Source organism: Mustela nivalis, assembly GCF_964662115.1.
Source record: "Mustela nivalis genome assembly, chromosome: 9".
Classification (NCBI taxonomy): Eukaryota; Metazoa; Chordata; class Mammalia; order Carnivora; family Mustelidae; genus Mustela; species Mustela nivalis.
This window is the reverse complement of record NC_139028.1, coordinates 77,471,548-77,483,814: the sequence shown is the minus strand read 5'-3', so window position 1 is coordinate 77,483,814 and position 12,267 is coordinate 77,471,548. Positions and strand designations below refer to the sequence as shown.

The 12,267-nt window shown below is 33.3% G+C and overlaps 1 protein-coding gene across 12 annotated transcripts in view; it reads left to right on the top strand.

The window, feature by feature from the left end:
* SOX6 (SRY-box transcription factor 6) overlaps positions 1–12,267 on the top strand; it is a 686,491-nt gene that overhangs the window by 204,333 nt on the left and 469,891 nt on the right. The window lies entirely within an intron of this gene.

The window sequence follows — 12,267 nt, the reverse complement described above, 5'->3', positions numbered from 1 at the left end:
TAACTTTAATGCTCAGTACTTTCACATCTTCTACTTTTAAGTTATATTTAAAACTATTGGGATTATTGGCTAAACTTTACATACTAATTAAACCATTTTACGATCACAATTCAATGTTTTTCAGAAATGCTTCTATTTATAAGGGACATATATATATAATAAAGGATTAGGAAGAGCAGTATCAGAAACCCTAAATTTTCCCAAATCTTGAATCAATTTACATTTATTTATTTATTTATTTAGGTATAATTGCTGTATAATATTATATTAGTTTCAGGTGTAAGCTTTTTTAATGAATAAAATTAGTTTTGATTTCAAAAAGAAGTGATATAAGGTACACAGAAGTGATGTAGGATACAAAGTAAAGTTTAGAAACCTTTGACTTTAAAACCTTTGACTTTAAAAAATAATCATCCTTTAAGTATCCATTCATCTTATATAAGACCTTATATAAAACCACTATTAATGTGCACTTACAAAAATATTTTGGATACATAGAGATTTTAAAAGTGATTTAGCATAAATAATCTAGAAAACAGAGAAATCTTTTTATTTCTTCATTGAAGAAAAAATTCAGGACTAGTTAATTAACTCTGTATTTGTGTAAGAGAACTAAAAAATTTACACAGTTAATAGAATAAAAAATGATAAATCATAATAGTTTGGGAGCCAATTTTTAGCACTGTTTTTGGCTCTTGAATACGTACATTAACATATACAATTCATAGGTGTAGTACGTAATTTTGTCGATCCTGGAAGGGAAACCACTTCTTGTCAACTGCTGGGTGCTGAGTTGACAAGGATCTAGCATGGGGTGGCATCTGGCTTCATCTGCCCCCTTTGTTATAGATTGGTTCTTTGCATTTGTGAACCTTCCATTGACCTTGATGATAGTTTGCTTGGTTGAGAGTTACTTTATTTTTAGCTTAAAACATTTTGCCCTAGGATGCTTGTAAACACGTTGAAAGACTTACACAGAAGGTAAGGTATTCATGAAGGTATTCATTTTGATGAATCACACAAAACTCCTCTATAGGGCATGAACTGAAACTGAGGAGCTGACAATGTTAATAATTCAGCATTTGGTGGTATTGTGGGTATTAATGCATTTATAGTTCAGCTTGGCAAACCTTGGCCCAATCACATGCAAAAATGAGTTCAGTTGTCTCATTTTAGTTTCTGATGAGTATGTTTCATACTTTTTTTCAGTCTGTACATGTGATAGAGAAAATACAGTCTCCCCTTAGAAATGTAAGGTCCATAGGCCACATGACTATATGTTGTAGAATTAAAAAATATGTATTATAATAAATTGCCATCTTGATTTAATGAAAATAATGTTAGGAATTTTTATATTACATTATGGCTGATTTGGGATATTTTAATTGACCATTTATTTAAAATTTCAAGGTGAAGTACCTATTTTGGTATTACAAGTAAACATTTAAAACCTAACTTTAAATAACCAGTAAATTTATATACTTTATACAGGTAAACTTTATAAAAAATTTATCAGAAAAATCAAAACATGTTAATAATAATAAGTAGTTATAATAGCTAAGTATATTCAGTATTTAGGACTCAAAGTTATTTTACAGAAAGTACTTTCATGGGGGAAATATATGTATTTTCTTGTATTAAAATGCCATAGGAGTGACACAATTCCTATTAAATTATTAGTAACTCCAGGACGCACCTCATATTTTGGTTGGCCTAGAAATAGTATGGCAATGACTGAAGTAGAAGGATCCTGCTCCTTAAAATTTGGTTGCTTGTTGAACTGTCTGAATAGTTTATGTCTGTCTGGCATATACCAAATGTATCTTACAATTGCAAAGGAGTTATTTTTAGTTATCTAATACAGCCTCTTTGGGACTGACATAACCACTTTTTTGTCAGATTTCCTTTTTTTAAGGATGTAAATGAAAAATTTAAATTTTCATATAAGCAGAAAGTTTATTATTTGGTCCTTGCAGTATTTGTGTCCATATTTTTACCTAGAAATCCTTATTATGGTGTTCAAGTTGAGTTACAAGGAGGAAAAGCTTATAAATTTAAAATAACCTTTTGTGGTGATAAGACGTGGTTTACAGTACTTGGTGGAAGACACTGACTTAAAACTGAAAGGAAATAAATAAATGTAATTTAATTGTAATTAAATCATAAATAAATCAAATGGAGACTATTTTGTTTTGGCTGCTTTTAAAGCTGATTTTAACTTTTAATGAATTTCAGCATAGTCAGAAACTTATATCAATATTATATTTTCACTAACATAAATCTTTAAATGGGAAATTATGTCCATATGGTGGTTAATGATGGTAATTAGCCACCTTTGTCATGAAACAGTTCCTTTTGATCTTACGTAAAAATTTCCATAGTTCTCTTGGTAAGTATTTAGAGTTTTAAAAAAATATGAATTAAAAAGAAAAAAAAAACGCTACAAAAATCTTGCCAAAAAATGGATCATACATAAGATCTGAAAATAAGTAGAAAAGAATTAGATGTATATTTTAGATAGCAGATTAGATCCATTCAGTGAATTTTCGGATTGTCTTTATTATGCTATGGTAATAATAAATGGCATTGTGCTACAAGCTTCATAATAAAAATGGAATAGATTTTAAATCACAAACTAGTTTAGTAACTCAAGCTTAATTTTTCTACACTTCTGTATCACTTGCAAAAGAGAATGTACTACATCTCTGTGAACAACCTAAATTTCTCTTGCCCTGGGAAATCATAAAGTCCAACTTGGCTTTTGACACAGTCTAAGCTACCTGGATTAGGTAAAACTGGTCTTAAAAGAGAAAAATTGGAGACTCAGCAAACCCTAGCAAATATTTTGACACACTCTTGGAGCTGATAAGAGTCACCATAAATTTAAACATTACCTTTCCTAGCACAGAAACTTCACTAATAAATGGCTTTGAATATTTTATGAATGATTGAGGATCCTGTTTGCTAATAAGTCCTCTGGAAGCTGTGACTTTTTAGGATGGTTTTGCTTTTGGAGGAAGGAGTGTTAAAGAGAAGGTACTGATGAGGTGTCATATAATTTTACAAGTTGCATAACTGCTTTTAACTATGAAACTATCTCTGATTAAAATAACAATTGAGCTCATAATTTTTTTCTGAACAGCTGCTGCTACAGGGGGTCATTACCTTGGAGAGCTTGAAAATAATCGTACTCCTGGTACATGAGTTATGTAGTCTTGTGTTTTACAGCAAAGCACAAAGTTTAAAGCCTATAGAAGAATGTTATTTGAAAGCTGTCAAACCATGTTAAAAAAGACTGCATCGTCAAAAGGCCCTGGTGGCCACGATTCTGCATGTAGCCTTGTCTTATTCATTATAAAATGCATGTTTATAAAGTTCCACAGAGCATCCAATTCCCAATTCACTTATATCAGCAAGACTTAACTTGCTCATTAATCTAAATTCTTTTGCAACTTTAATCTACATGTTTAATTAATCATAAAATGAGGCGGTAAGTAATTTCAGCAATGTGTGGCTTGTTATCAGATGCATTTAATCACTCTTCTGTGAGCTCATTTGGAAACACCTGAAGATGTCGAGTGCAGTTTGAATAAGCATAAATTATTCTTTGTCAGTGTACTTCACTCAACTAATAAGACATTAATTTAAAAGGCACTGTTTGTCATTTTTAGATCTTTACCAATATTTTTAGCTTAGCAATATAACTCTAATTGTATATATGATTCACAACTAGTGCCCGACATAGGAAAGGGTAAGAGTTTAATTCATTTTTCTTATTTACATGTAATTATGTCATGTAATCTTAGTTTTTAATGAGGATTAACCATCTTGTAAGTATTCATATGCTTTTGGAATAAGGTACTAATGAATTATAGTTGGAAAAATTATTTGTTGGTACAAAGGCTTGTGATTCCTTGTTTCTTGCCTATGTTAGGTCTGAAAGTACTTGAGGTTTGGGAGAGGGCATTTATTTGAGGATACAGGTACTGCACAGAGGTTATATCATGCAGATGTTATCCTTAAAAAAATCCAAGTAACATAGCTACATTCAGCTATCTCAGATAATAACATATGTAGTCCTTGTATAGGACCAGATAGACTAAAATAATGACAGTTCCATTTTTCCACAGTCTCTTTAACAGTATTGCACAGTTGATGATAGCATTTTTAAAAAAGGCAAAACCCAAGAACAACAATAACAAAAACCCTCGCATAGTTTCAGAGAAAAAAAAATTCACAAGAGCTGAATGGGTTATATATCTCAATGTCAGGAGTATAGGAATAAAAATTGCATTTTATAGGATGTCATCACCTGTCCTGTTTATGCCATGAGAGTAGTGACATACGGTAAGAATAATTATCTCAGTGAAAACAAATTTATTTACCTGCCGTGGAGCATGCCTGTACATCTTACTCATGAACTCATCTCACTCATGTGCTATCTATGGATTGTCAGCAGTGAGCTAGAGGGCATGATTCCTGAAAAGGGAATATTGGTTTGAGCTGAAATATAGCCATATTCTCCATTTTTATTTGATGTGCACATCTCCTGGGCTACTTTTCTTTCTTCAGGGATCCTTTACACTGAGCTAACAGTTATTTATATGTCCACTTCTTGCCCTATGCCTCATGACTATGTAAAAATTTTTCTTCCTGTTTTCCTTTCCAGGGAAAACAAAATCCCAGAAATACTTGTTTGTGTTTTTCAAGTCATACAGGCCGTAGAAGCACATTTCAGTGAAATGCTATTTACCTTGACTTCACTTAAAACACTGTAAGTTGTTTTCTTAGAACCAATGGTGAAAACCTTAACCCCTAAGGCCTTTTTTAGAGTTATCCTTGAAAAAAAAAAAAGACAAAATATTTCATTTGAGCTTAACTTTCTTAATAAGAATACTTTTTAAATGTTTGAATAATCTTAGTGGATAGACATGTACAGTCTAATATGAAGGCTTGCTGTCAGTTTTTCTTAACAAGAAATCTGAAACTTCCTTTACTCTCCTTCTCCTGGCAAAACTTGAGATAATTTTTCCAAACGGATTTATTTTCTAGTTTGTTGCTTTGGGTGCAAAGATAGAATACTGTGTTCCCCTTCTTTTGTCCCAGCTGATGTGTGAGAGGCCTGACCCATTTCCTATTAGGTCCTTCCACACAAAGACAATGGTTATTTCATGAAATTCTATATGCTAGCTGTAGCTATTTGTCTGTATGATATACTTCAAGAGGAAAATGATAAATTCAGTTCCATACAGCTTTTATACTCTTAGATGTTTGAATATGTGCTTACGTGTATATATATATGTATACACACACACACACACACACACACATGCACAACTTTACCCCAATTGCATACACACTGACACTTTTGCCCAGTTACAGACAAGGACATACCATTTAACCATGCTTCTTCAGTGGAGATTCTCAGTGGTTTACAACGTACAATACCCAGAATACTGAACTACTATAGTGGGTACAATAGAATGAGTGGGCCTTCCATCCCCCGCTGAACTGACAGAGATGGTTAGGAGGGCTCTGACTTCAAAGCTAATTTATATGACTAACAGACAGCATGCTGGTTAAGGAAGGGATTACTGATGGCTGAGAGGGATGAGGAAGGATGAATAAGGAACATGTGCAGGGTGGTGTCCACTAACACATGTGCACTGGGGAAAGGTTTGGAAGTCCTGCATGGACATCAGATTCATCAGATGAATGAGAATGTTGCAGTGTAATTGGTTACAGGCAATATTTCTGACTTCATACTACAAGTCTCAATATTTATGTTAAAAATGAGAGAATAATAATATATTCAGCTATGCCCTGTGTTACCTCAGGAAATGCCCAATACCTTTCTCTCCCCAGTCCCCAACTTGCGAACAAATGGCAAGTAAAATTTTGTTGTAATTTTACTGAAAAATTCATATATTGTTTCCTGCAAACACTTTGATTTATGTGCATCCATTTTTTTTTGAATCCAGGCTTTGTGAATATTGTTTGTCTTTCTATAGCAAGCTAGTTTTTCTCAAATCATTTGAAATTGGCTTTTATTAGAAGTTGATTTGGTTATCATGTCAGTATAATATATATTTGGTGGTTTTTTAAAAAAAGATTTTATTTATTTAGGAGAGAGAGAGAGAGAGTACATAATGGGAGAGGGGAAGAAGGGTCAGGGCTTGATCCCAGGACCCTAGAATCATGACCCGAGCTTAAGGCAGATGCTTAACTGACTGAGCCACCCAGGCACCACATATTTGGTGGTTTTATGAGAACTTCTTATCCTAGTGGCTCAAAGCTCTTCCCAGATGACATTTTTGTAGATCCACATAGCCTTGTTCACATATGAAAATAAGGTATTAGGTTATATGGGTGGTTAAGTGTGTATTTAGTTATTTCTCTGGAACTTGCATGAGAATAGGTTGAGTTATGGTTTTGTTAACTTTCCTAGTGCCCTCAGCTTAGAAAATTTGTGTGTTTTTTAAAGGCAGCATCTGAATCATTTATTGGCAGGAGAGCATGGTAATTCATGTAATTTTAGAAACTGTTTATATTTTCTTTCTACGTACATAGTATTGGCATAATTACTGTTCTTATTGGGATCATATTAACAATGTGTTATAGCCACTAATAATCATTTGTTCATACATACTTACAAGTACTATATTTGAAAATCCCAGACTTCACTAATAGTAAATGAAGAAGTAATATATAATTTTCATTTGCATTCTTTTAAAAAAAGTGTTCTCCACTTTTGTAGTGCATATGACCTATTTAAAAAGGCTGATACCTAATTATCTGATTTTCTAGTATTTCTTTACCCATATCACAAAAAGACATCTCTGAAATAATCATTGGGCTGTACTGGTAGGCATTCTCCAACTTACTAATAGATAAAGTTCTGAAAGTTTATTGTTTGGAATTTGGAATTGCTATTCTTATAGAAACCAGATTATAGATGATGGCTTGATTCACTGGGCAACCTACTGATAACTCATTTACCCCATAATGTCTGAATTATACTATTAACAGTACTATGGTAGCTAACTAGTATCTGTTACATGATTTTGGTATGAAATCTCATTTTGAATCTTGTTTTAATAACATTCTTTTGATGAACTTCTGGTGCTAGGATTTGACTTTTCCTACTTCTACCAGTACACAGCAGTAGAAATAAAACGTTCCTTGAAATAGAATTTTGGGGTGGGGGTGAGACCGACTTCTTGATGTCTCTAGCTATTTAAAGAAAATGATTGGGTATCCTGACTGAAGTAGGAGGGAATTAGTGAACTTGGTGGCCCTGTTGTGTGTCTGTTTTACAAATGAAGGGTATCCCATTGGAGGTGGGATATATATTGATATATATATTGAGAGAGTGAAGGAACACTTTTAAATTTTACACTGATGTGCCAAAGGATGGAGAAGATCAATACTTTTGCTCATTTACCCTGCCTCACAGAATATTCCTAGTATTTTCATTGTATATCTTTTACTTACTCATTTCCACTCTCATAATTTTGGCTTTCAGTTTTTAAGTTGTAGCACCAGTGAGAGTAGTTCGGCTTCTAAGGGGAAAACAATATTGAAATATATTATTGATTAGATCTTATATGAGGTGAGGTGATACAAGCTTATCAGAAGCAGCTGAGGATGACTCAAAGTTAAATATTCCCAAATACATGACAATTCACCCAAATGAAGACAGTTCATTCCTGGGTTTTTTTTTTTTTTTTTTTTTTTTTTACAGTTCATTCCTGTTTAACTACCTTATGTCTTTCGGGTATCAGAAGAAAGTCATATGAAAGTGCAAATAAGTAATGGAAAGTTTATTTGGTTACACATAGAACGTCATCTTGAACCTCAGCAATTGAATCTTATTTATCCTTTTTACTTCAAATCTGGCAAATGATACATTTTTTGATTGCCACAGGGGCAAGTATGAAAAGAAGAGAGTAGTAGGGAGAAAATGAAATAACTGATATTTAAAAGACTCTAAAGATTTATTAGTTTAGAGAAAACAGTTTGATGAGCTACAGGTAAAATAGAATTTTGCTCCCCCCCAAAAAATACGTGGCTCAAAGTGGGAGGGAAAAATGCTTGACAATACAAACCATGTCTTTTTCTTAATCTGGAGAGTTTGGGGAAAAAAAGAAACATTTGGTAAAGTGAAAACTCAGCTGACTTCATGCCTACCAAGTGAAAAATCTGATCTTTTATCATCTAAGCACATAGTTGGGTAATTCACAAACAGAACTACCCAGTGTATAGGTTGCAATGGCAAGAAGCCAGCAGTGAAATCAAACTCATAAGCACCCTATAGAAAACCCCTCAAATTACTGCTGTGCTGTTGCCAGCTGTACTGCCAGGGAACAAGAGCTGTACAGATTTCTGTGGAATGACTGGGTTACTTAACACAGCTTGATTGGCTCTGTTCCTACTCCTGTTCTCTTTGGTTGACAGCTGACCACCATACTGGTTTGGATTGAAATAAGACTGAAGTGAACACAACCACTTACATGCACCTTCCTGTTGTACATTGCTCTCCCACCTGTCACCCAAAACCTCATGCATACTTTATAGACCTTGCAAAAGGAGAGAGAGAGAGAGAGATAATAGTGTCTTTGAGTAAAGCACTCTGGAAGTGGGTGACACTTTCTAGTTCTTTTATTCCATAAATCCATCAGATCTTTAGAAGAAGAGTTATTTCCATGGTCTTTATTTGTAAGTGCCCAAATTTATTGAATATAAAATGAATGACATCTTAAAGTCTTCTAATGTTGTTAACTTTTCTTCATTTTAAATCATTGCTTTCTTCATGATCCTATAGCTAGAATGGTTATTCAGAAGCCATCTAGTCTCCCTCTTGCCCTTGGATAAACTCTCATAGGTAGCTACTTCTGTCTTACAGTATTTCAAAAAAGAGGATATCAAAGATATCCCAAAGGACCCTAGATGGCTTCAATTGCTACATTTCATGAATTAGAGAAACCTTTGAATGAGCAAGGTGTTTGGATCTTTCCCTGTGACATGAAACCCATGGATTCATATGTACTAGTTCCCATTAAGTTTAGAGACTTTTAAACTTTTTTTGGAACTGATTTAGAGTAAGGAATAATTTTTTATTTTGACCAAGTATATAATAGGGTTGAAATAAAGTTTTCATGAACAATACTTAAACCCTTAATATGCACAATGTGTTCTATTTTCTTTCTCTTTTTTCTCCTTGCCTTCTCTTCCTTTCCTTCTTCTCTTCCCTTCCATTTTCTCCTTTTCTTTTTAATAAAAAAATACTAACTGGTACTCAGAAAATTGATTTTATTTACCAACTCAGAGTTTAAAAAACACTGCATTAAAATAAGCAAGCTTTTTTTTCTTTTTAAAGGCTTGATCTTCATGTTCTTTGATCTACCATTGTTTTTGAAGAATTAAGTGTCCTCTAAAGGACACCAATTCCATTGCCTGTTTTGGTAATATTATTAGGAAGATACAGTTTATGTTCCATAGTGGCATATGATCTATTAATAATATCACATGTTAAATGCTTAGTTGTACCAGATTTTGTATTAAATACTTTCTGTTTATTTGTCATGAGAATTTTCTCATGTAATCTTCATAATTATCCTGCGATGTAGAAACTGTTTTTACACCCATTTTTATAGTTGATAAATTTGAGGATCAGAGTTGTGTATTAACTTTTCCAAATCAGTAAATGATAAATCTTCAAATTCAAGGTTGATTGACTCAAGGACCATGCTGTTTCTCTTAACTCTAATAAAATCTTAATTTTGGCTTAAAAAAAAAATTAAGTGCCTTTGTAAAGAGTCTGTATCACAAAGCAAAGAAAAACAGACTTATGATGATGATTGCTATTTATTTTTAATAATGTAAATGGAAACTTCTTGATAAAATAATTTTCACTCAAAAGACAAATAGAAAAAGGAAAGAAGAAAGAAAGAAAACCCTCTCTAGTGCCATGGATAGAAAAAATTGCTGCTCTTTTTTTAACTCTTGTATAATTAAATCTTGTGAAAGTTATTTTTTCTTTTTTCTATTAATTATTATTATTAACATATAATGTATGATTTGCCCCAGGGGTACAGGTCTGTGAATCATCAGGCTTACACATTTCACAGCACTCACCATATCACATACCCTTCCCAATGTCCATAACCCAACCACCCTCTCCATAACTGCCCCCCCAGCAACCCTCAGTTTGTTTTGTGAGATTAAGAGTCTCTTTATCGTTTGTCTCCCTCCTGATCCCATCTTGTTTCATTTTTTCCTTCCCTACCCCCTAACCCCCATACCCTGCTTCTCAAATTCCTCATATCAGGGGAGTTTTCTCTTTAAGAAAAAAAGAAATAGATATACATGGAATTAAATCTTATTCTACAGGCCAGAATATTTTAGCAAGTCCAAGGAACTCAAACATGAATGAAGAGTGGAATTTTCCTTTCATTTTCTATAATAACTATGTTTTTTGAAGAGAAAAACGGAGGAAAAAATGACCATCATTCCTGGTTTTGAAGAAAACTTGTTTATATGTGTAATACATTGGAGAAATTGTTTGGGATCACTTTGACTATGCAGAAATGTGACCACTGAAATTCTTCAGCAAGGTGTGGAGCTGTCAGTTCCATAAAACTAATTAGGTCAAATAGGAGTGATTATTATTATTATTATTATTATTTTTAAAGATTTTAAGGAGTGATTATTTTTGAACATAATTCTCTTAGCTCCTTTTTCCAGTCTTTCTGGAAAATGGAAAATATTTAAGAAAGAAAATAATAAAGGATGCAGATGGGTTTAATGACCTCTTATTTCTGTCCACAACCTCTGCCACAATTTTAGGGTTAATACTAGATAATTTCTATTACTCTTTTCTTTTCCTTTTCCATATCTTTCCTCTCCTCTCCTATAACTTTTCTTTCCTCTCTTCCCTCCCCTCTGTCTTACCCCATTTTCTCAACTTCTCTGCCCCTTCTTTCATTTTGCATTTTTATGTGCAATCCTAGTAATCTAGATTATAACCTTCATTCTTTTCTTAGAAAAATGATTCTTTTATCTTCTAAGTAAGGTGGAAACGGATGTTGTTTCTGTTTATTAAAATGATCTTGGAAAATAACATCCTTTCTGTATTCTTGCATTCCACTTTTTCCTCCATAAACCAAATGGATTTCAGAAGAAATCTATTGTCCTCTTTCTAGAAAATGTTAAAATGTTGCCTTCTACTTTGTATCTTCTTGGGAGTAAGATGTGTCTATTGTCTTTGTATGACCATTAAAGAGAAAACCAAAGATTCCACATTAAAAATTAGCACCGATCCAAATATTTCTACCACACTATAACTATAAATGAAACTTTGTAAGTACACTTTTTTATACAAGGAGATAGAGTTGCTCAATATGTGATTGTTATGTGATGCTATCCCAGAAGATAATTTGAAAGGAGACAATTGTGCTAGATCTAAGCCTCATTGAACTCAAGGTCAGGATTCTAAAAGCAGCCTTCTCAAGGTTACTTAGACAAGGTGGAATAAGATGAACTTGGATTTAAAAATACTACAAAAACATGCTTTGAAGTCCTGAGGAAGGTAAGAAGGAGTACTTTCCATGACGGTAGAGTGTAGTAAGAACATGGTCAGTAATAGGTACGTGACTGAGATATGTTGATGACATTGTCAAATATTGCTGTGGGTAGACAGATTTGGTTTATGAATAAAGATGTAGAAACACTCATAGACACATGGCTGCAACCATGTTGGACAAATAAAAAAATGTACAAAACAAGGGGCAATTTTTAGTGTGTTGGTAGAGTGAGGTGTAGAACAAGAAAGAAAGTGTATCTCTATTCAGATAAATGGCAGATAAAGGAGAGCAGTAATTCACTGTTATTTGGGAAAGAATTTATAGAGTTTGTGGATTATGTAAGTGATGGTTTCGCTGGTTTATTGAGTGTGAAGTAATAGATTTAATTTTACTCTGGTGTCATCTTTTTTTGTCTATTTTATTTATTTTTTTAATTTTTAAAAGAATTTTATTTATTTGGTAGAGAGAGAAAAAGTGAGAGAGAGAGAATGGAAGCAGGGGAGTTTCAGGCTGAGGGAGAGGGAGAAGCAGGCTCCTCGCTGAGCAGAGAAGAGAGCCAGACTCAGGATCCTGGGATCATGACCTGAGTTGAAAGCAGATGCTTAGTGGACTAAGCTCCCCTTGTTTGCCTATTTTAATGTGAAACTTTAAGTAGAATCATGCTTATACATTTTTAGATATG